A 24,885-nucleotide genomic window follows, 5' to 3' on the forward strand; every position below is an offset into this window, starting at 1 on the left:
GAGAGGAAGTCATTCATTGAGTTATCCGCTGAGTTAACTAGTGATTGGCTTTGAAGTGTTACACTGCCACAGAGCCAATCAACATGTAATGTTTCACTAAGAAGTGATGCTTTTCCACTTAGGTTTAAAATTACTTAGGTTTAAAAATAAGCTCAACTGGACACCTTAATGAGGCAGTGAATGAACTGAGAGAGAAAGCACGCAGGGCATTCTACGCCATTAAAAAGCAAATTCAAATTGAAATACCTATTAAAATTTGGCTAAAACTAATTGAATATGTCATTGAACCAATTGCACTTTATGACAGCGAGGTGTGGGGTCCACTTGCAAAACAAGATTTCATCAAATGGGACAAACACCCCATTGAAACCCTACATGCAGAGTTCTGTAAGATTCTCCTACGTGTCCAGAGGAAAACTACAAACAATGCATGCAGGGCAGAATTAGGCCAATATCCACTAATAATAAAAACTCAAAAAAGAGCAATTAAGTTTTGGAAACATCTAAAATACAGTGAACCCCTCTCATATCATTACCAAGCCCTGCAATGCCAAGAGCTGAGCAAAGAAAAGAGTCCCCTCATCCAGCTGGTCCTGGGGCTGAGTTCACAAACCTGTTCTACTAACACACTGAAGCCTCAGGACCAGAACATCCAATCAATCAGAATAAACCAAATTACAACACAGTCAAAACAAAACTACATTGCTTATTGGGAAACACAAGCACAAACACAAAGCAAAATGCAGTGCTATCTGGCCCTAAATCGACAGTACACTATGGCTAAATATTTGACCATGGTTACTGATCAAAACCTTAGAAAAACCTTGACAAAGTACAGGCTCAGTGAGCACAGCCTTGCCATTGAGAAGGGTAGACACAGGAAAACCTGGCTCCCTGTAGAGGAAAGGCTGTGCAACCACTGCACAACAGCAGAACCTGAGACGGAGCTGCATTTCCTGACAAAATGTCAAAAATATAAAACAATTAGAGAGTGTCATTTCCCCAAATTTGAAATCCTTATTCAAGGTTTTAAAGACCTCTCTGATGAGGATAGGCTACCCATCCTGTTGGGGGAGGACGCAGAGAGCTGTGGGTTGGCAGCGCACTACATTGCTGCCTGCCATAAGTTGAGGGACAGTGTCTGACAGACCAATAAACCTGCACATGTCCTCAACTGTATGATTATTGTTATTGTTGAATGTATGGTTATATTGACCGTTGGTTATTGTTGTTACTGTTGTCCCGTTGACAATTTTTGATTCTCATTTTTATTTATTTTTTATATTGTAAATATCCAAAGTAAGCTTTGGCAATATGTACATTGTTACGTCATGCCAATAAAGCGAATTGAATTGAATTGAAAATTGAGAGAGAGAGAGAGAGAGAGAGAGAGAGAGAGAGAGAGAGAGAGAGAGAGAGAGAGAGAGAGAGAGAGAGAGAGAGAGGGAGAGGTAAAAGAGAAGGAGTGGGATGGAAAATAACACTTATTTGTGGTTGTTTACTCTACTCCACTTAGCTAGCTAGGGCGTGAGGATAAACTAGCTCGCTGACGTTATGCATCTTGGCTGGCGCTACTACGCACCGAGGTCTTTGCGTTCAGCTCTTAAAATAACATAATTGCGGCAATAAAATGTTTATCTCATAATCTCTCCAAGCGCATGGAAATAAATATCTTCTCCGTTGACATTCGATGCAGTGATTTGAGCGTTCCCAGAGCTGGTTTTCACCCAGAAAGAGAGAGAATACAAAGAGAGTTCTCTGCTGGAGAGCGATAACTTGGGATGGAGAATAGCTTCTTATGGGCCTTTGGGGTGTTAACACTCTCTGAGGATCTCTTTGGGGTGTTGTTAACACTCACTGGTTCTCTTTGGGGTGTTGTTAACACTCTCTGTTTCTCTTTGGGGTGTTGTTAACACACTCAGGTTCTCTTTGGGGTGTTGTTAACACTCTCTGTTTCTCTTTGGGGTGTTGTTAACACACTCAGGTTCTCTTTGGGGTGTTGTTAACACTCTCTGAGGTGTTGTTAACACTCACTGGTGCTCTTTGGGGTGTTGTTAACACACTCAGGTTCTCTTTGGGGTGTTGTTAACAATCTTTGAGGTTCTATTTGGGGTGTTGTTAACACACTTAGGTTCTCTTTGGGGTGTTGTTAACACTCTCTGAGGTTCTCTTTGGGGTGTTGTTAACACACTCAGGTTCTCTTTGGGGTGTTAACACACTCTGGTTCTCTTTGGGGTGTTGTTAACACTCTCTGAGGTTCTCTTTGGGGTGTTGTTAACACACTCAGGTTCTCTTTGGGGTGTTGTTAACACACTCAGGTTCTCTTTGGGGTGTTGTTAACACACTCAGGTTCTCTTTGGGGTGTTAACACACTCAGGTTCTCTTTGGGGTGTTGTTAACACTCAGGTTCTCTTTGGGTGTTAACACTCACTGAGGTTCTCTTTGGGGTGTTGTTAACACTCACTGGTGCTCTTTGGGGTGTTGTTAACACACTCAGGTTCTCTTTGGGGTGTTGTTAACACTCTCTGAGGTGTTGTTAACACTCACTGGTGCTCTTTGGGGTGTTGTTAACACACTCAGGTTCTCTTTGGGGTGTTGTTAACAATCTTTGAGGTTCTATTTGGGGTGTTGTTAACACACTTAGGTTCTCTTTTGGGTGTTGTTAACACTCTCTGAGGTTCTCTTTGGGGTGTTGTTAACACACTCAGGTTCTCTTTGGGGTGTTAACACACTCTGGTTCTCTTTGGGGTGTTGTTAACACTCTCTGAGGTTCTCTTTGGGGTGTTGTTAACACACTCAGGTTCTCTTTGGGGTGTTGTTAACACACTCAGGTTCTCTTTGGGGTGTTGTTAACACACTCAGGTTCTCTTTGGGGTGTTAACACACTCAGGTTCTCTTTGGGGTGTTGTTAACACTCAGGTTCTCTTTGGGTGTTAACACTCACTGAGGTTCTCTTTGGGGTGTTGTTAACACTCACTGGTGCTCTTTGGGGTGTTGTTAACACACTCAGGTTCTCTTTGGGGTGTTGTTAACACTCTCTGAGGTTCTCTTTGGGGTGTTGTTAACACACTCAGGTTCTCTTTGGGGTGTTGTTAACACTCTTTGAGGTTCTATTTGGGGTGTTGTTAACACACTTAGGTTCTCTTTGGGGTGTTGTTAACACTCTCTGAGGTTCTCTTTGGGGTGTTGTTAACACACTCAGGTTCTCTTTGGGGTGTTGTTAACACACTCTGAGGTTCTCTTTGGGGTGTTGTTAACACACTCAGGTTCTCTTTGGGGTGTTAACACACTCAGGTTCTCTTTGGGGTGTTGTTAACACACTCAGGTTCTCTTTGGGGTGTTAACACACTCTGGTTCTCTTTGGGGTGTTGTTAACACTCACTGAGGTTCTCTTTGGGGTGTTGTTAACACTCTCTGAGGTTCTCTTTGGGGTGTTGTTAACACTCTCTGAGGTTCTCTTTGGGGTGTTGTTAACACTCTCTGAGGTTCTCTTTGGGGTGTTGTTAACACTCTCTGAGGTTCTCTTTGGGGTGTTAACACTCACTGAGGTTCTCTTTGGGGTGTTGTTAACACACTCAGGTTCTCTTTGGGGTGTTGTTAACACTCTCTGAGGTGCTCTTTGGGGTGTTGTTAACACTCTCTCAGGTTCTCTTTGGGGTGTTGTTAACACACTCAGGTTCTCTTTGGGGTGTTGTTAACACACTAAGGTTCTCTTTGGGGTGTTGTTAACACTCTCTATATCTAAGACCATGAGTGCTACCTGATCAGGTGACCAGGGTTTCCCTAGCCAGGTTACGTGCTCAGGTAAAAACTCAGGCCCCATTATCAGCATCATGTCGCCTGGAAGCCCGTCCTATAAAAGGTCCACTTGACAACCTGCTGTAACGATGACAATGACCTCTCGCGCCAACAACAAGCAGTTACGTCTATTACCTCCGATAAAGCCTTCCACCCCCCCGTTTCTTCTCATGGAAAAGTCCGCTCTAATTGTATTTTGCAGCTGCCATTTTTAGGGGAAAATCTACCACAGTTGTGAAACGTCAGTGCTATGGGCCGTTGCTCGCGGCCACAAAGGCGGTAAAGGACGGTAAAATATGTGCCTATTCATAAAAGGGAGAAGCGATAAAACAATTTCTGTGTGTTGTTTTACAGTGCAGAGCTATGTCAGAAATGATGTGTCACTGTGTCATGATCAAAGCATTTATACTGAAGGATGCACAGTGGATTTGGGATGTGGGGCAATACTCACAAAAGGTCAAGGTTAACCTTGACACACATCCTGCAGGACTGGACCAGATTACTACTAGCAGTAACACCGTATGCATCCATCTAGATTGGGGAAAAGCTCAATGCAAAGTCAATACGATGACTCTAAACTACACTTACTGGCCAAAAGGGAAATGGTAGCTGAACAAACTAAAATGCTGAGTTCTGATATACACACTAACATACTGCTATAACTGAATGATGCTATGTATTGGGCCTGCATTCTAGTAGCCACAGTCCATTTAGCTCGATGACCAGGGTGAAAGAGGACCATTATTAACAGTCTGCAGCCCCAACTCTCAGCCACTCTGACTAGGCCCAGCCAAACCGCAAACTGACAAACACTAACCATTAATGATAAACACAGATGAATCACCAAAATGCTTCCTCAGTCTATCTACATAACTTCCCATTAGCCCATGTCTTTAACCTCTAAAAGGGGGGTGTTCTACTAATCTAACATATATAACAAAATGATTTGATAAAATAATGAATTTACTACTATAGCCCATAGAAACGTACTGAATAACACATTCATAAAACAGACAGTCCAAAAACAAGTCGAGAAGGAATAAGGATTTTAAGTGTATGTCCTATACCTAGGAGATATATTGTTTTTAACCCCTTATTTTTGTTGGCACAAAACTACCTACATACACTATATATATACAAAAGTATGTGGACATGCCTTCAAATTAGTGGATTCGGCTATTTCAGCCACACCTGTTGTTGACAGGCGTATACAATCGAGCACACAGCCATGCAATCTCCGTAGACAAACATTGGCAGTAGAATGACCTTACTGAAGAGCTCAGTGACTTTCAACGTGGCACCGTCATAGGATGTGTCCTTTCCAACAAGTCAGTTGGTCAAATGTCTGCCCTACTAGAGCTGCCCCGGTCAACTGTAAGTGCTGTTATTGTGAAGTGGAAACGTAACAACCGTCTGTCCTCGGTTGCCACACTCACTACCGAGTTCCAAACTGCCTCTGGAAGCAACGTCAGCACAAGAACTGTTCGTCGGGAGCTTCATGAAATGGGTTTCCATGGCCGAGCAGCCACACACAAGTCTAAGATCACCATACGCAATGCCAAGCGTCGGCTGGAGTGGTGTAGAGCTCACCGCCATTGGACTCGGGAGCAGTGGAAACATGTTCTCTGGAGCAATGAATCACGCTTCACCATCTGGCAGTCCCAATGTATGAATATGGGTTTGGCGGATGCCAGGAGAACTCTACCTGCCAGAATGCATAGTGCCAACTGTAAAGTTTGGTGGAGGAGGAATAATGGTCTGGGGCTTTTTTTCATTGTTCGAGTGAAGGGAAATCCTAATGCTACAGCATACAATTACATTCTAGATGATTCTGTGCTTCCAACTTTGTGGTAACAGTTTGCAGAAGGCCCTTTACTGTTTCAGCATGACAATGCCCCTGTGCACAAAGCGAGGTCCATACAGAAATGGTTTGTCGAGATTGGTGTGGAAGAACTTGACTGGACTTCATAGAACCCTGACCTCAACCCCATCGAACACCTTTGGGATGAATTGGAACGCCGACTGCGAGCCAGGCACAACATCAGTGCCCGAAGCAAATGGAAGCAAGTCCCCGCAGCAATGTTCCAACATCTAGTGGAAAGCCTTCCCAGAAGAGTGGAGGCTGATATAGTAGCAACGGGGGGACAAACTCCAAACTCCATGATTTTGGAATGAGATGTTCAACAAGCTGGTGTCCACATACTTTTGGTCATGCAGTGTACTTGCATTCATTTTTGTGACACTAGTGGTGGTCATATTAGTTTGTAGCCCAAACGGTTTGGACGCTACAGACAGAAGTTGGCACATCGGCTGGTATTGACTTCAGACGAGTCCCGTGGGGCTTTTTGGGGGTCGTAGAGCAAATCCTATTCGTGAGAGTCTCATCTTTCCATAGAGTGGTCATATTAGTTTGTAAGCCAAACCGTTTGGACGAAGGCCGATTTACACCACTGTAGCTCGGCCATCTTCCACGGAAGCCTGACATAAGAAGCCTGTCATCGGCGGATGAGGTGGATTGAGACGCAGCCCATTCAAAAAAACGATTGTGACGGGCTCTTCAATAGACTCTTCAAACCCTTCCTGCTTTTTTCAATACTCTCTCCATCTACACTCATTTATCTTCCCCCCCTCTCTCTCCATATACTCATTCTCCCTCTCTCCATCTACACTCATTTATCTTCCCCCCTCTCTCTCATCTACACTCATTTATCTTCCCCCCTCTCTCTCCATCTACACTCATTTATCTTCCCCCCTCTCTCTCAATCTACACTCATTTATCTTCCCCCCTTTCTCTCCATCTACACTCATTTATCTTCCCCCCTCTCTCTCCATCTACACTCATTTACCTTCCCCCCCTCTCTCTCCATCTACACTCATTTATCTTCCCCCCTCTCTCTCCATCTACACTCATTTACCTTCCCCCCTCTCTCTCCATCTACACTCATTTATCTTCCCCCCCCTCTCTCTCCATCTACACTCATTTATCTTCCCCCCCTCTCTCTCCATCTACACTCATTTATCTTCCCCCCTCTCTCTCCATCTACACTCATTTATCTTCCACCCCTCTCTCTCCATCTACACTCATTTATCTTCCCCCCCTCTCTCTCCATCTACACTCATTTATCTTCCCCCCTCTCTCTCCATCTACACTCATTTATCTTCCCCCCTCTCTCTCCATCTACACTCATTTACCTTCCCCCCCCCTCTCTCTCCATCTACACTCATTTATCTTCCCCCCTCTCTCTCCATCTACACTCATTTATCTTCCCCCCTCTCTCTCCATCTACACTCATTTATCTTCCCCCCCTCTCTCTCCATCTACACTCATTTACCTTCCCCCCCTCTCTCTCCATCTACACTCATTTATCTTCCCCCCCCTCTCTCTCCATCTACACTCATTTATCTCCCCCCCCTCTCTCTCCATCTACACTCATTTATCTTCCCCCCCTCTCTCTCCATCTACACTCATTTATCTCCCCCCCTCTCTCTCCATCTACACTCATTTATCTTCCCCCCCTCTCTCTCCATCTACACTCATTTATCTCCCCCCCTCTCTCTCCATCTACACTCATTTATCTTCCCCCCTCTCTCTCCATCTACACTCATTTATCTTCCCCCCCTCTCTCTCCATCTACACTCATTTATCTTCCCCCCTCTCTCTCCATCTACACTCATTTATCTTCCCCCCCCTCTCTCTCCATCTACACTCATTTATCTTCCCCCCCTCTCTCTCCATATACTCATTCTCCCTCTATCCATCTACCCTCTCATCTACCCTCCCCTTCTCCCTCTCCCCCATCTACCCTCCCCCCATCTACCCTCCCCCCATCTACCCTCCCCTTCTCCCTCTCCCCTATCTACCCTCCCCTTCTCCCTCTCCCCATCTACCCTCCCCTTCTCCATCTACCCTCCCCCATCTACCCTCCCATCTACCCTCCCCTTCCCCCATCTACCCTCCCCTTCTCCCTCTCCCCCATCTACCCTCCCCTTCCCCCTCTCCCCATCTACCCTCCCCTGCTCCCTCCCCAATTACCCTCCCTCTCTCCCTCCCCATCTACCCTCCCTCTCTCCCTCCTATCTATCCTCCCATCTATCCTCCCTCTCTCCCCATCAATCCCCCTCTCCCCAATCTACCCTCCCCTTCTCCCTCCCCATCTACCCTCCCTCTCTCCCCATCTACCCTTCCTCTCTCCCCATCTACCCTCCCTCTCTCCCCATCTACCCTTCCTCTCTCCCCATCTACCCTTCCTCTCTCCCCCCATCTACCCTCCGTCTCTCTCCCCCCTCTCTCCCACCCCATCTACCCTCCCATCTACCATCACCCCCCTCTCCCCAATCTACCCTCCCCTTCTCCCTCCCCATCTACCCTCCCTCTCTCCCCCATCTACCCTCCCTCTCTCTCCTCACCCCCCTCACCCCCCCATCTTCCCTCCCTTTCTCTCTCATCTATAACTAACTCAAAGACGTGGCTCGACCCCAGAACCTTATCACATTTCCTCTGGGAAACACTGCTTTGTGGTGAACTCATTTTCTGGCAAGACCACAGGCCCACTAAACTCCACAACCGCTCCCCCACCCCTCCTAACCCGCACGGAAACTCCCCACTGCACCAAGGGAGGACAAGAGAATAAAAGAAAGCTGAACGAGTGGAACACTTCTAGACTTCAAGGCAGAGAAATGAAGAAACGCGAGAAGGAAAGAGTCCGATCTTGACAGTTGAACAATAAGCTCTGTAGGTAAAACACGCCACTTCACATCTCGACCTCGAAACACAAAAGCCGGAGGTTAGGTTTGCGTTGGTGTTGTGGGACTGTCGATGTTGGAAGGCCCTAACCTGTCAGAATTATCAGAATGCACTCATTTCATCCTTAAAAAGTTAGCAACAACAGCAACATTAATAACTGTCAAGATATGATTGTTTTAGATCTGTGTTTTGAAACTCAATGCGAGTTACTTGAGATGGAGACGCGAGTCGTGACCCCATCACTCTGTTATGAAATTATGTAAGAGATTAGAGGTACTCAAGGTCTGGTCAAGTACTTTGGACACACACACACACACACACACACACACACACCTACTTTTCAATTGTTTTCACTACCTCAACAACCAACAGCCTGATCGTATCACACCGATAATCTGTCTTGACGAATCACACGAGCCGACTAACAGAGTGCATCGTGGTCCAAATGCATTCCAGCCTCCGATTGACCATAAACAAACAGCATCCATAAAGCCCAAAGCGGTGTCGGTCCAGATGGATGTGTATGCTCTAACTAACACTGATCATTTCCGTCTGTTCAACTTCCACAGATCTCAAAGCCATCCACGTCCTCTCATCCTATTGTTGTCTCCCACTCATCGACCACTTAGATGTATAGAAATATTTCAAAAACTTGAGCTGCGCTTGACTGAGTGTGCCTGGAGGAATGAAACCAATGGGATAGACCCATCCGGTACTCCATTTAGGATCAAGAAATAAATACTGCTACAGATCTTCGCATTTGCTGCAAAATACAGATACCCTTAAACCCACCAATTCTATTGTAAATTCCCATCCATGTATCATTTAGATCAACAGATCACTGCAGTTGGTGCCTTTGAACCCACCAATTCCATCCCTTCCAGGGAGAAGACAGTGTGTAATTAGGGAGCTGCAGTGAGGGAGGTAACAAGCCTGACCTTGGTTTGGAGACTTAACTCGATCTAGACTGGGCTGAGCTCAACATACCAGAGACCAGTCAGTCGTCCACTCTGTCTGTCTAGACTGGGCTGAGCTCCACTTTCCAGCACCCAGTCAGTCGTCCACTCTGTCTGTCTAGCTTGGGCTGAGCTCAACATTCCAGAGACCAGTCAGTCGTCCACTCTGTCTGTCTAGACTGGGCTGACCTCCACACACCAGAGTCCAGTGAGTCGTGTAGTTCTCTGTCTGTCTGTGTAGGAGGAGTAGTCAGTGTTGTGTCAATGTGTTTGCCATTGTGGCAGTTTGGATGCACTGAGGGGACAGACGCAGGCAGAATAGAATAGAATAAAACTTTATTGTCCATCCAGGATGGAATTTTTCTTTTGGCATCACCTTCCATTAAAATGATCCCACACACATACCTTGTCACCTCATCCATTTAAACCAGTCAGTCCATCATACCGCATACACTAAAAATATAGAGGACATTGATACATTCACTCACAACTGACCGCTGTCCCAACTGCACTGGATAGATAAGTATATATCCCGATACATTTTACGTTGCATTAAGTAGTCCAACAGCACAAGGAACTAATGAATGTTTGAAGACGTTCTTCTCAGCCATGGGCATTCTGAAGCACTGGCCAGAGGGAAGCCTCACGAACTGAGGGTGTAGCGGGCGGGAGGGGCCTCTAGGAGAGAAAGACTACATTTCCCAAGATGCTTTGGGTTTTTCTTTAGGTTGAGGGCCTGTAGCTATTGTCTCTACATACATCAAGCAAGTGTAGTATTCTGGAGGAGGGTTGATGCCAGAAGAGCCATGCACATAGACACATGGTTCCGATCATTGAGATGTTAATGTCACTGTACACCTTCCAACACACTGAACTTACTAAAACAGTGTCCACACAGACAGCATTCATCTGCTCCTCTTAAATCCATGCAGGACACACACACACAGGCACACACAGCACACACACACACAGGCACACACACACACACACACACACACACACACACACACACACACACGTTCCATTGGAGAGGTCAAGGTAAGTTCAAATTGGTCCCAGACGTCCCCAGAGATGAAAGGAAAAACACAGTACCAGAGGGGTGCAGCACAGTAGATACCCATCAGCCTCTCTGCTGGTCTGGGTTGTCCTGATTTGGCATCAGTGGGCCTGGTTCAGCCTGGATCAGCCTAGTTTTACATGGGTGCACAGTCATACCTTCATATATTTTTCTTTTTAAAGAGGCACGAGTCTAGAATTCTCTGTTGTCTTAAGTCTGTGTTCGTTGTATTTAGGTTGTAGTAGTGATGTGGCTGGACAAAATACGTTGTATTTTCCTCGGTGAACAACACAACAAGGCGTTTCCTTCCATCTCCATGACCTCACTGCAATTCCAGTATCAAGTTTCAATGTCACATGCACAAGTACAGTGAAACGCCTTTCTTGCAAACTCAAAAGCCAACAATTCAGTAATCAACAACAAAGTAGTACTAGAAGAAAAACACACCAGAAATAAGAATAGGAAATACATACACAATAAAGTAAGTAAGCAAGCATACTAAACTCAGCGAAAAAAGAAGCGTCCCTTTTTCAGGACCCTGTCTTTCAAAGATCATTCGTAAAAATCCAAATAACTTCACAGATCTTCATTGTAAAGGGTTTAAACACTGTTTCCCATGCTTGTTCAATGAACCGCTCAGTGGCCACGGTCCAGCTGTCCCTAGCTGTTGGTTTACCACTCAGTGGCCACGGTCCAGCTGTCCCTAGCTGTTGGTTTACCACTCAGTGGCCACGGTCCAGCTGTCCCTAGCTGTTGGTTTACCACTCAGTGGCCACGGTCCAGCTGTCCCTAGCTGTTGGTTTACCACTCAGTGGCCACGGTCCAGCTGTCCCTAGCTGTTGGTTTACCACTCAGTGGCCACGGTCCAGCTGTCCCTAGCTGTTGGTTTACCACTCAGTGTCCACGGTCCAGCTGCCTCTAACTGTTGGTTTACCACTCAGTGTCCACGGTCCAGCTGCCTCTAACTGTTGGTTTACCCCTCAGTGACCACGGTCCAGCTGTCCCTAGCTGTTGGTTTACCCCTCAGTGACCACGGTCCAGCTGCCTCTAGCTGTTGGTTTACCACTCAGTGGCCACGGTCCAGCTGTCCCTAGCTGTTGGTTTACCACTCAGTGGCCACGGTCCAGCTGTCCCTAGCTGTTGGTTTACCACTCAGTGACCACGGTCCAGCTGTCCCTAGCTGTTGGTTTACCACTCAGTGGCCACGGTCCAGCTGTCCCTAGCTGTTGGTTTACCACTCAGTGGCCACGGTCCAGCTGTCCCTAGCTGTTGGTTTACCACTCAGTGTCCACGGTCCAGCTGCCTCTAACTGTTGGTTTACCCCTCAGTGACCACGGTCCAGCTGTCCCTAGCTGTTGGTTTACCCCTCAGTGACCACGGTCCAGCTGCCTCTAGCTGTTGGTTTACCACTCAGTGGCCACGGTCCAGCTGTCCCTAGCTGTTGGTTTACCACTCAGTGACCACGGTCCAGCTGTCCCTAGCTGTTGGTTTACCGCTCAGTGGCCACGGTCCAGCTGCCCCTAGCTGCTGGTTTACCCCTCAGTGACCACGGTCCAGCTGCCTCTAGCTGTTGGTTTACCACTCAGTGGCCACGGTCCAGCTGTCCCTAGCTGTTGGTTTACCACTCAGTGACCACGGTCCAGCTGCCCCTAGCTGTTGGTTTACCACTCAGTGGCCACGGTCCAGCTGCCTCTAGCTGTTGAAGGACGGTGAATAGTCCAATGTGTCTGAAAGAAACTCCAACCTGTCATTTACAGATTAGCCAGACATATTCATACCAGAAGCTTACACACACACACACACACGCACGCACGCACGCACACACACACACACACACACACACACACACACACACACACGCACGCACGCACTCACGTGCACACCTCATACCAGTGGCTTGTGTGAAAAACCCAGGACTCTCCCCTTTCAGAACAAGCATGGCAAATGAGCCATGTTCACAGATACTGATCTAAATGTTACTGCAAAATGTTTTTACACGACCTGCCCATGTTAGTGAAAGTTAAGCAAACCCTTGTACCAGTTCTCATTCTAATTGTATTATCTTTCCTGGAAATGGGAGTGGGAGACTAGTCTGTCTTTTTAGGCAGGTGTGCTCTCACATGCAGCAATAGCTGATACGCCAGTCTCGATGCTGAGTGGGGAAAACGTGGAGAAAACGACAATTGAGTGTTGAAAAGAGCAGCAATAGGAAGCTTCCAGACCTCTACACCTCTTCCCCCAACCTCACAATAAGGTGTCAATGTAGGCAAGAGGGAAGTGAAGGAGGGTTCTGGGGCACTATATCCTGTGATAGAGGGGGTAGAGGAGGCCCATGCTTTTGTTGGACAGCCCCCGAAGTGTCCGTTTGGGCTTGAATGGAACGGAAGTCTGGAATGGACCAGGGATATTGTACTGGGAGCAAACTGGCATGGTTAAACAGGAACCAACTCACCCGCTCATTCACCACCCGAAAACACACACACACACACACACACTCATTCAGTCCCAACACACACCCACTCACTTACTTAGTTACACGGGAAGCTTGGTCTCTGCCGGCTCCCCACAGTCAATCCTCATTCAGTTAGTTAAAGAGAGGTCTCATTCACTGTCTGAAAGACGCATTCAGCTAGATCTTAAGGCTTTGTTTTACTCTGTATTAGAGTGAGTTTTCACTTAGTTTCTTTATTTGGTTTGGAAGATCACATCATCGATGGGAGTAAAGAAAGACTCTGCTCTGTAAAAACGATATTTGAAAATGGAGTGATATAGGGGTTTCCCTTCGTTCAATCCACACGTCATGCCATTGTTATGAACGTTGAAGCTGCCCTCTATCGGTGATAAGCCCATTCATTCTGGACGGAGGCTAACTCCTGTTTCCTCTAAATTGCACTATATTGCCTGGAAATACGATGACATTGCTAAAGTAGTCAAATATTTAGTAGGAAACAACTTTGCCAGCATTATCATGTCGTCAAATTTACTTTAGACAGATAGCAATGTTGTCATTAGCTACAAAGGTTCGTCAAAAATAGCTAGCAATGCTAACATTAACATTTCTTGCACTGTACCCAATGATTTATGAAAGCTTACTTGATCGGTCGATGTTTTACAGACGTGTTTAATACGTTTTATGTAAACACTTTATTAGAATACTTATGAAATGCACATGGTTATATTTGGTAGCACTTGCTTATTTTCCCTCGACTCCAACCCCATTGGATGCATTGACCGGATGTGGGTGGAGCAATGTCTACATAAGGGTGCAAATTATAAACACTCACGAAAGCTCTGACGAAGGCCGTGAGGCCGATGCGTAAAGCTTATTAAAGAGCAGTGATACTAGCAAGAGCAATGTGAGGGTTTCTCTTCTTTCTCAAAATTAGCTCGCTAAAATCCGGTGGCCTCCCTTCAATCTTAGCTAGCTAACAGTATACTGCATCTAATGTCAATCTGGGGACATCAAAATGATGACAAATGGTTTTCCTGCTAATGATTTGCCTCCTTTCGAATATCATTGTATTACCATGCCACTGGAATGCACTTTTGATGAAATCTTCATCAGCGCTCATTGATGATGCATGTATTGAGTAGAATGTTCAGTTGGGCGTCAGTTAAAAACGGAACGTTCAAAACAATAGTGAGGAAACATGCAACCCATGAATAGTTCAGGTGGACTTTCTCCAAACGCGGTTATATGCATAAAGGTCCTTGAAGCTGGGTCCCGTTCTTATTTTTAACTGTCACTTGTCATCATTCAATTTCCTCACTGTAATACAATTTGATTCATTCAGATTTACCGCTTGTTGTGCTGTTTCCACAGCGATGTGGGAGCCGTCTCCTCGAGGAACTGTTGTTGTTCGTTATAACCGTAAATCATGCGTCTATGACAGAATAGTGGTGGTGAGGTCACTGCATTCAACTGTGGTTATACCAACCACCACGTAGGGGAAGTCCACCGAGAAACTGAAGCCTCAGCAAGTGATGGCAGGGCCAAGTTTGCCATCAATATTACGGTATATTAAAAACTAACACCACAAACAAATGAATAGTGATTAACTCAATGGGTGGAATGTATTCATTGGGAAGTGATTGATTGTGATCCTGGTTCATATTGTCACGCACATCATGGATCGATTTAGAACGCTGACATTGTTACACGCCAGCGCTAAATGTGTTTCCCTTTTAGCTTAGAAAACATTTGGATTGGCTAAATACAGAAGGACCGGGCTTATCCAACCACAACACGCCAATTGTGACAGACTGATGGCTTTCATTTGTTGGAGTTAGCAAATCTTCTCAGTTCTTTTCTTTCCAAACCCCACAAGGTTTTAAAACATTTCACAGACATGCAAAAAGAGCCACTTTATGAATTTAACAAAGACCAACTCAGTACATAGTATGGATAGGAGTGTGTGTGTGTGTGTGTGTGTGTGTGTGTGTGTGTGTGTGTGTGTGTGTGTGTGTGTGTGTGTAAGAGAAAGAGGAGGAAGTGGGGTGGGGAGAGGAGGAGAAGGGGTGGGTGGGGAGAGGAGAAGGGGTGGGTGGGGAGAGGAGGAGAAGGGGTGGGAGAGGAGAGGAGGAGAAGGGGTGGGTGGGGAGAGGAGGAGAAGGGGTGGGTGGGGAGAGGAGAAGGGGTGGGTGGGGAGAGGAGGAGAAGGGGTGGGTGGGGAGAGGAGAAGGGGTGGGTGGGGAGAGGAGGAGAAGGGGTGGGTGGGGAGAGGAGAAGGGGTGGGTGGGAAGAGGAGGAGAAGGGGTGGGAGAGGAGAGGAGGAGAAGGGGTGGGAGAGGAGAGGAGGAGAAGGGGTGGGTGGGGAGAGGAGGAGAAGGGGTGGGGAGAGGAGGAGGGGTGGGAGAGGAGAGGAGGAGAAGGGGTGGGTGTGGGTGTGGAGAGGAGAAGGGGTGGGTGGGGAGAGGAGGAGAAGGGGTGGGTGGGGAGAGGAGAAGGGGTGGGTGGGGAGAGGAGGAGAAGGGGTGGGTGGGGAGAGGAGAAGGGGTGGGTGGGGAGAGGAGGAGAAGGGGTGGGTGGGGAGAGGAGAAGGGGTGGGTGGGGAGAGGAGGAGAAGGGGTGGGAGAGGAGAGGAGGAGAAGGGGTGGGAGAGGAGAGGAGGAGAAGGGGTGGGTGGGGAGAGGAGGAGAAGGGGTGGGGAGAGGAGGAGGGGTGGGAGAGGAGAGGAGGAGAAGGGGTGGGTGTGGAGAGGAGAAGGGGTGGGTGGGGAGAGGAGGAGAAGGGGTGGGTGGGGAGAGGAGAAGGGGTGGGTGGGGAGAGGAGGAGAAGGGGTGGGTGTGGAGAGGAGAAGGAGTGGGTGGGGAGAGGAGAAGGGGTGGGTGGGGAGAGGAGGAGAAGGGGTGGGTGGGGAGAGGAGGAGAAGGGGTGGGGAGAGGAGAGGAGGAGAAGGGGTGGGTGGGGAGAGGAGAGGAGGAGAGGGGGATGGGTGGGGAGAGGAGGAGAAGGGGTGGGTGGGGAGAGGAGGAGAAGGGGTGGGTGGGGAGAGGAGGAGGTGGGTGGGGTGGGGAGAGGAGGAGGTGGGTGGGGTGGGGAGAGGAGAAGGGGTGGGTGGGGAGAGGAGGAGAAGGGGTGGGTGTGGAGAGGAGGAGAAGGGGTGGGTGGGGAGAGGAGGAGAAGGGGTGGGTGTGGAGAGGAGGAGAAGGGGTGGGTGGGGAGAGGAGGAGAAGGGGTGGGTGGGGGCAGTGACACTTGCCAACATCAACACAGATGGAACTCATTTGAGTCTCAGCAGCAGGCCTGGCTATGCTTGTTCCATATTCTACTACATAGAGCCGGAATGGAGCAGCACCAGTCTCAAACCCACGCTCCATGCAATGTATCTGAGAGCAACTGGGACTGGGCCATTCATCTGGCTCAAAGTAATGACGTCAAATGGATGAGCTGAGTCTTGTACATGTAAATGCCTAACCTGGGGGAGGGGGGGCAGACAGAAGATGAGAGGACACAGAGAGAGAGAGAGAGAGAGAGAGAGAGAGAGTGAAAGAGACACACAGAGAGAGAGAAAGAGACACACAGAGAGAGAAAGAGACAGAGAGCGAGAGAGAACGAGAGAAAGAAAAAAGAAAGAAAGAGATAGAGAGAGGCCTCAGTCAGTCTGTCACTGAACGCCTGGGGCCATTATGTCTAATCACAGCCAGCACTGTGTGTGTGTGTGTGTGTGTGTGTGTGTGTGTGTGTGTGTGTGTGTGTGTGTGTGTGTATCCCATATAACACTGCCAGTGACTGCAGGTCAAAGGAGGAGCTATATGTTTTGTGGTTCCCCGAGGAAACTAGAGAGACGGGAGTATCCAACTTCCTCTCTACACAGTTTCCATCCCGCCCCCCTCCTGTTAATCTACAGCGATGTTAGTCAACAGCATCAAGGAAGGAACTCATTAACCCCTACCAGACATTAACCCCTAGTAGACATTAACCCCTACCAGACATTAACCCCTACCAGACATTAACCCCTAGTAGACATTAACCCCTAGTAGACATTAACCCCTAGTAGACATTAACCCCTACCAGACATTAACCCCTAGTAGACATTAACCCCTACCAGACATTAACCCCTAGTAGACATTAACCCCTACCAGACATTAACCCCTACCAGACATTAACCCCTAGCCAACATTAACCCCTAGTAGACATTAACCCCTAGTAGACATTAACCCCTACCAGACATTAACCCCTACCAGACATTAACTCCTAGTAGATATCAACCCCTACCAAACATTAAACCCTACCAGACATTAACCCCTACCAGACATTAACCCCTAGTAGACATCAACCCCTACCAGACATGAACCCCTACCAGACATTAACCCCTAGTAGATATCAACCCCTACCAAACATTAAACCCTACCAGACATTAACCCCTACCAGACATTAACCCCTAGTAGACATCAACCCCTACCAAACATTAAACCCTACCAGACATTAACCACTACCAGACATTAACCCCTAGTAGACATCAACCCCTACCAGACATTAACCCCTAGTAGACATTAACCCCTAGTAGACATTAACCCCTACCAGACATTAACCCCTACCAGACATTAACCCCTACCAGACATTAACCCTAGTAGACATAAACCCCTACCAGACATTAACCCCTAGTAGACATTAACCCCTAGTAGACATTAACCCCTACCAGACATTAACCCCTACCAGACATTAACCCCTAGTAGACATTAACCCCTAGTAGACATTAACCCCTACCAGACATTAACCCCTACCAGACATTAACCCCTACCAGACATTAACCCCTAGTAGACATTAACCCCTGTAGACATTAACCCCTACCAGACATTAACCCCTAGCAGACATTAACCCCTAGCAGACATTAACCCCTAGCAGACATTAACCCCTACCAGACATTAACCCCTAGTAGACATTAACCCCTAATAAACATTAACCCCTAGTAGAGATTAACCCCTAGTAGACATTAACCCCTACCAGACATTAACCCCTACCAGACATTAACCCCTACCAGACATTAACCCCTAGTAGACATTAACCCCTACCAGACATTAACCCCTAGTAGACATTAACCCCTAGTAGACATTAACCCCTACCAGACATTAACCCCTAGTAGACATTAACCCCTACCAGACATTAACCCCTACCAGACATTAACCCCTAGTAGACATTAACCCCTAGTAGACATGAACCCCTAGTAGACATTAACCCCTAGTAGACATGAACCCCTAGTAGACATTAACCCATACCAGACATTAACCCCTAGTAGACATTAACCCCTACCAGACATTAACCCCTACCAGACATTAACCCCTACCAGACATTAACCCCTACCAGACATTAACCCCTAGTAGACATTAACCCCTACCAGACATTAACCCCTAGTAGACATTAACCCCTACCAGACATTAACCCCTACCAGACATTAACCCCTAGTAGACATTAACCCCTACCAGACATTAACCCCTAGTAGACATTAACCCCTACCAGACATTAACCCCTAGTAGACATTAACCCCTACCAGACATTAACCCCTACCAGACATTAACCCCTACCAGACATTAACCCCTACCAGACATTAACCCCTACCAGACATTAACCCCTAGTAGACATTAACCCCTACCAGACATTAACCCCTAGTAGACATTAACCCCTAGTAGACATTAACCCCTAGTAGACATTAACCCCTACCAGACATTAACTCCTACTAGACATTAACCCCTGTAGACATTAACCCCTACCAGACATTAACCCCTAGCAGACATTAACCCCTAGCAGACATTAACCCCTAGCAGACATTAACCCCTACCAGACATTATCCCCTAGTAGACATTAACCCCTAATAAACATTAACCCCTAGTAGAGATTAACCCCTAGTAGACATTAACCCCTACCAGACATTAACCCCTACCAGACATTAACCCCTACCAGACATTAACCCCTAGTAGACATTAACCCCTACCAGACATTAACCCCTAGTAGACATTAACCCCTAGTAGACATTAACCCCTACCAGACATTAACCCCTAGTAGACATTAACCCCTACCAGACATTAACCCCTACCAGACATTAACCCCTAGTAGACATTAACCCCTAGTAGACATGAACCCCTAGTAGACATTAACCCCTAGTAGACATTAACCCCTAGTAGACATTAACCCATACCAGACATTAACCCCTAGTAGACATTAACCCCTACCAGACATTAACCCCTACCAGACATTAACCCCTACCAGACATTAACCCCTACCAGACATTAACCCCTAGTAGACATTAACCCCTACCAGACATTAACCCCTAGTAGACATTAACCCCTACCAGACATTAACCCCTACCAGACATTAACCCCTAGTAGACATTAACCCCTACCAGACATTAACCCCTAGTAGACATTAACCCCTACCAGACATTAACCCCTAGTAGACATTAACCCCTACCAGACATTAACCCCTACCAGACATTAACCCCTACCAGACATTAACCCCTACCAGACATTAACCCCTACCAGACATTAACCCCTACCAGACATTAACCCCTAGTAGACATTAACCCCTAGTAGACATTAACCCCTAGTAGACATTAACCCCTACCAGACATTAACTCCTACCAGACATTAACCCCTAGTAGACATTAACCCCTACCAGACATTAACCCCTAATAAACATTAACCCCTAGTAGACATTAACCCCTACCAGACATTAACCCCTACCAGACGTTAACCCCTAATAAACATTAACCCCTAGTAGACATTAACCCCTACCAGACATTAACCCCTACCAGACATTAACCCCTACCAGACATTAACCCCTAGTAGACATTAACCCCTACCAGACATTAACCCCTAGTAGACATTAACCCCTAGTAGACATTAACCCCTAGTAGACATTAACCACTACCAGACATTAACCCCTACCAGACATTAACCCCTACCAGACATTAACCCCTACCAAACATTAACCCCTACCAGACATTAACCCCTACCAGACATTAACCCCTAGTAGACATTAACCCCTAGTAGACATTAACCCCTACCAGACATTAACCCCTAGTAGACATTAACCCCTAGTAGACATTAACCCCTAGTAGACATTAACCCATACCAGACATTAACCCCTAGTAGACATTAACCCCTACCAGACATTAACCCCTACCAGACATTAACCCCTACCAGACATTAACCCCTTCCAGACATTAACCCCTAGTAGACATTAACCCCTAGTAGACATTAACCCCTAGTAGACATTAACCCCTACCAGACATTAACCCCTACCAGACATTAACCCCTAGTAGACATTAACCCCTACCAGACATTAACCCCTAGTAGACATTAACCCCTACCAGACATTAACCCCTAGTAGACATTAACCCCTACCAGACATTAACCCCTACCAGACATTAACCCCTACCAGACATTAACCCCTACCAGACATTAACCCCTAGTAGACATTAACCCCTACCAGACATTAACCCCTAGTAGACATTAACCCCTAGTAGACATTAACCCCTAGTAGACATTAACCCCTACCAGACATTAATCCCTAGTAGACATTAACCCCTACCAGACATTAACCCCTAATAAACATTAACCCCTAGTAGACATTAACCCCTACCAGACATTAACCCCTACCAGACATTAACCCCTAATAAACATTAACCCCTAGTAGACATTAACCCCTACCAGACATTAACCCCTACAAGACATTAACCCCTACTAGACATGAACCCCTACCAGACATTAACCCCTAGTAGACATTAACCCCTACCAGACATTAACCCCTAGTAGACATTAACCCCTAGTAGACATTAACCCCTACCAGACATTAACCCCTACCAGACACTAACACCTACCAGACATTAACCCCTAGTAGACATTAACCCCTACCAGACATTAACCCCTACCAGACATTAACCCCAGTAGACATTAACCCCTACCAGACATTAACCCCTACCAGACATTAACCCCTAGTAGACATTAACCCCTAGTAGACATTAACCCCTACCAGACATTAACCCCTAGTAGACATTAACCCCTAGTAGACATTAACCCCTACCAGACATTAACCCCTACCAGACATTAACCCCAGTAGACATTAACCCCTACCAGACATTAACCCCTACCAGACATTAACCCCTAGTAGACATTAACCCCTAGTAGACATTAACCCCTAGTAGACATTAACCCCTACCAGACATTAACCCCTAGTAGACATTAACCCCTAGTAGACATTAACCCCTACCAGACATTAACCCCTACCAGACATTAACCCCAGTAGAAACTAACCCCTACCAGACATTAACCCCTACCAGACATTAACCCCTACCAGACATTAACCCCTAGTAGACATTAACCCCTAGTAGACATTAACCCCTAGTAGACATTAACCCCTACCAGACATTAACCCCTAGTAGACATTAACCCCTACCAGACATTAACCCCTACCAGACATTAACCCCTAGTAGACATTAACCCCTAGTAGACATTAACCCCTACCAGACATTAACCCCTACCAGACATTAACCCCTAGTAGACATTAACCCCTACCAGACATTAACCCCTACCAGACATTAACCCCAGTAGACATTAACCCTTACCAGACATGAACCCCTACCAGACATTAACCCCTACCAGACATTAACCCCTAGTAGACATTAACCCCTACCAGACATTAACCCCTAGTAGACATTAACCCCTAGTAGACATTAACCCCAGTAGACATTAACCCCTACCAGACATTAACCCCAGTAGACATTAACCCCTACCAGACATTAACCCCTACCAGACATTAACCCCTAGTAGACATTAACCCCTAGTAGACATTAACCCCTAGTAGACATTAACCCCTACCAGACATTAACCCCTAGTAGACATTAACCCCTAGTAGACATGAACCCCTACCAGACATTAACCCCAGTAGACATTAACCCCTACCAGACATTAACCCCTACCAGACATTAACCCCTAGTAGACATTAACCCCTACCAGACATTAACCCCTACCAGACATTAACTCCTAGTAGACATTAACCCTTACCAGACATTAACCCCTAGTAGACATTAACCCCTAGTAGACATTAACCCCTACCAGACATTAACCCCTAGTAGACATTAACCCCTACCAGACATTAACCCCTAGTAGACATTAACCCCTAGTAGACATTAACCCCTAGTAGACATTAACCCCTACCAGACATTAACCCCTAGTAGACATTAACCCCTACCAGACATTAACCCCTACCAGACATTAACCCCTAGTAGACATTAACCCCTACCAGACATTAACCCCTACCAGACATTAACCCCTACCAGACATTAACCCCTACCAGACATTAACCCCTACCAGACATTAACCCCTAGTAGACATTAACCCCTACCAGACATTAACCCCTAGTAGACATTAACCCCTAGTAGACATTAACCCCTACCAGACATTAACCCCTCGTAGACATTAACCCCTACCAGACATTAACCCCTACCAAACATTAACCCCTACCAGACATTAACCCCTAGTAGACATTAACCCCTAGTAGACATTAACCCCTACCAGACATTAACCCCTAGTAGACATTAACCCCTACCAGACATTAACCCCTACCAGACATTAACCCCTACCAGACATGAACCCCTAGTAGACATTAATCCCTACCAGACATTAACCCCTACCAGACATTAACCCTTGAAAATTCATTTCCTAAAAGTAGGGCTCTGAGGTTCTCCTGACACCCTGATCATGTGACCCGCTCAGGAAAACTCCTGTCCTGGAGTTAAGAGCCCAGCTTGGTTAAACCAGACTGAAAGCTGTACTCAACAAGAAAAACAGTGTGTGTGTGTGTGCAGCGTTCCGTGTGGTCTAACCAGGCTACAGGTCCCTACCCTTACATTTACGATCTATCTACTCTTTGCTTACTGTAAAGACACAGTAAGCAATCAGCCTACACACACACACACACACACACACACACACACACACACACACACACACACACACACACACACACACACACACACTGGTGTGACCCAACGTCTCAGATTTTGGCCCTTTGTCCCACAACCAAACAATCATGTCCAAAGAGCCAAATAAGAAAACTCTTAATGTGGTTGAGATCATTCAAGGCCACAGATTTCACAACTGTCTGCAGAAATCAACACTTCTAATATGTTGTCTCTCTCTTTATCACACACACTCACACACACACACACACACACACACACACACACACACACACACACACACACACACACACACACACACACACACACACACACACACACACTGGGTGGTTCAAAGTGAGGTTGATTGGGCTGGTTGGACTTAGCCACCCCAATTCCTGTCTATCTAATTAATGGGTATACTGTATGAGTCTCCTAATCCCTAATGTATGTGTGTGTGTGTGTGGGTCAACAAAACATAAATTCCCCTGACACAAATAGCTATTCTTAGCGACAGAGGGACTCTATCAACATTGTCTGCTAATAGCATATCCATGTGGCCATCATGTCTCCACCCTATTCACTCAGAGGGCCTGTGTTAGCATGTTAGCATGTCAGATGACTTAGCTAAATGATGTTATTATGCTTATTCTAGGAAGTCCAGGACTGTTGACCCAACACAATGCTATATAGTCATTCAATGACCAGATGCAGTCATAGCCCTAAACCAAGATTGCGGCCGCACTAGTATCCATTCCACATACAGTAACATCATCTGAAGCAACAGAGAGAAGGCCTGGTTCGTCTCATTCTGCTCCCTCTCCAGAGTGTGTGGGTTTGGCCCAGAACTAGTCCGTGGCCGGTCACAGAAAGAGTGTGGCTAGGGTTGCAAAACTTTCAATAAATTCCCTGATTTTCTAGAAATCCTGGTTGGAGGATTCTGGAATTCCTCCTTATTCCATCCTGTTCCAGGAATCCTCCCTAAGCTTCCCCTGCAACAAGCCCGCCGCCGACACCCTCAGCTCTGGGTGTGTCTTTCTTTCTCTTTCTCCCTAACATACTATAGGGTTGATGTGACTTACAGGAATGGATGAGACAAAAGACAGAGCAAGGGAGCGATAGAGGGAGAGAACATTAGAGGGGGAGATTCAAGGTATGTGAAACAGAACCAAAGAAAGTTGAAAAACAGCTACTTGGAGAGATTTTCCAGAGGTCAGCATCTCAATGTAATGAATGGTACTTTCAGAGAGAGAGAGAGAGAGAGAGAGAGAGAGTGAGAGAGAAACAGAGAGCGAGAGAGAGAGAGACAGAGAGAGATAGAAAGAGAGACAGAGACAGATATATATATATATAGAGAGAGAGAGACAGAGAGAGACAGAGAGAGAGATAGAGAGATAGAAAGAGAGATAGAGAGAGACAGAGACAGAGACAGAGAGAGAGACAGAGAGACAGATAGATATATATATATATATATAAATATATATAGAGAGAGAGACAGAGAGAGAGACAGAGAGATAGAGAGAGAGACAGAGAGACAGATAGATATATATATATATAGAGAGAGAGAAAGAGAGCGAGAGAGAGACAGAGAGAGAGACAGAGACAAAGAGAGAGACAGAGAGACAGATAGATATATATATATATCTAGAGAGAGAGAAAGAGAGTGAGAGAGAGACAGAGACAGATATATATATATATATAAATATATATATAGAGAGAGAGACAGAGAGAGAGACAGAGAGATAGAGAGAGAGACAGAGAGACAGAGAGAGACAGAGAGAGAGACAGAGAGACAGATAGATATATATATATATATATATCTGAGAGAAAGAGAGCGAGAGAGAGACAGAGAGAAAGAGAGACAGAGAGAGATAGAGAGAAACTGCACTCCCATCTCTCTAGTTTCCTAGGGGAACCATAAAACATGCAACT

General features: G+C 46.4%; 1 protein-coding gene across 1 annotated transcript in view; it reads right to left on the minus strand.

Moving 5' to 3' along the window:
* Positions 1-24,885, minus strand: part of LOC115198127 (actin filament-associated protein 1) — a gene marked incomplete in the record, with an annotated part of 130,853 nt that overhangs the window by 23,198 nt on the left and 82,770 nt on the right.

The sequence above is a fragment of the Salmo trutta genome, chromosome 8 (genome assembly GCF_901001165.1).
Source record: "Salmo trutta chromosome 8, fSalTru1.1, whole genome shotgun sequence".
Classification (NCBI taxonomy): Eukaryota; Metazoa; Chordata; class Actinopteri; order Salmoniformes; family Salmonidae; genus Salmo; species Salmo trutta.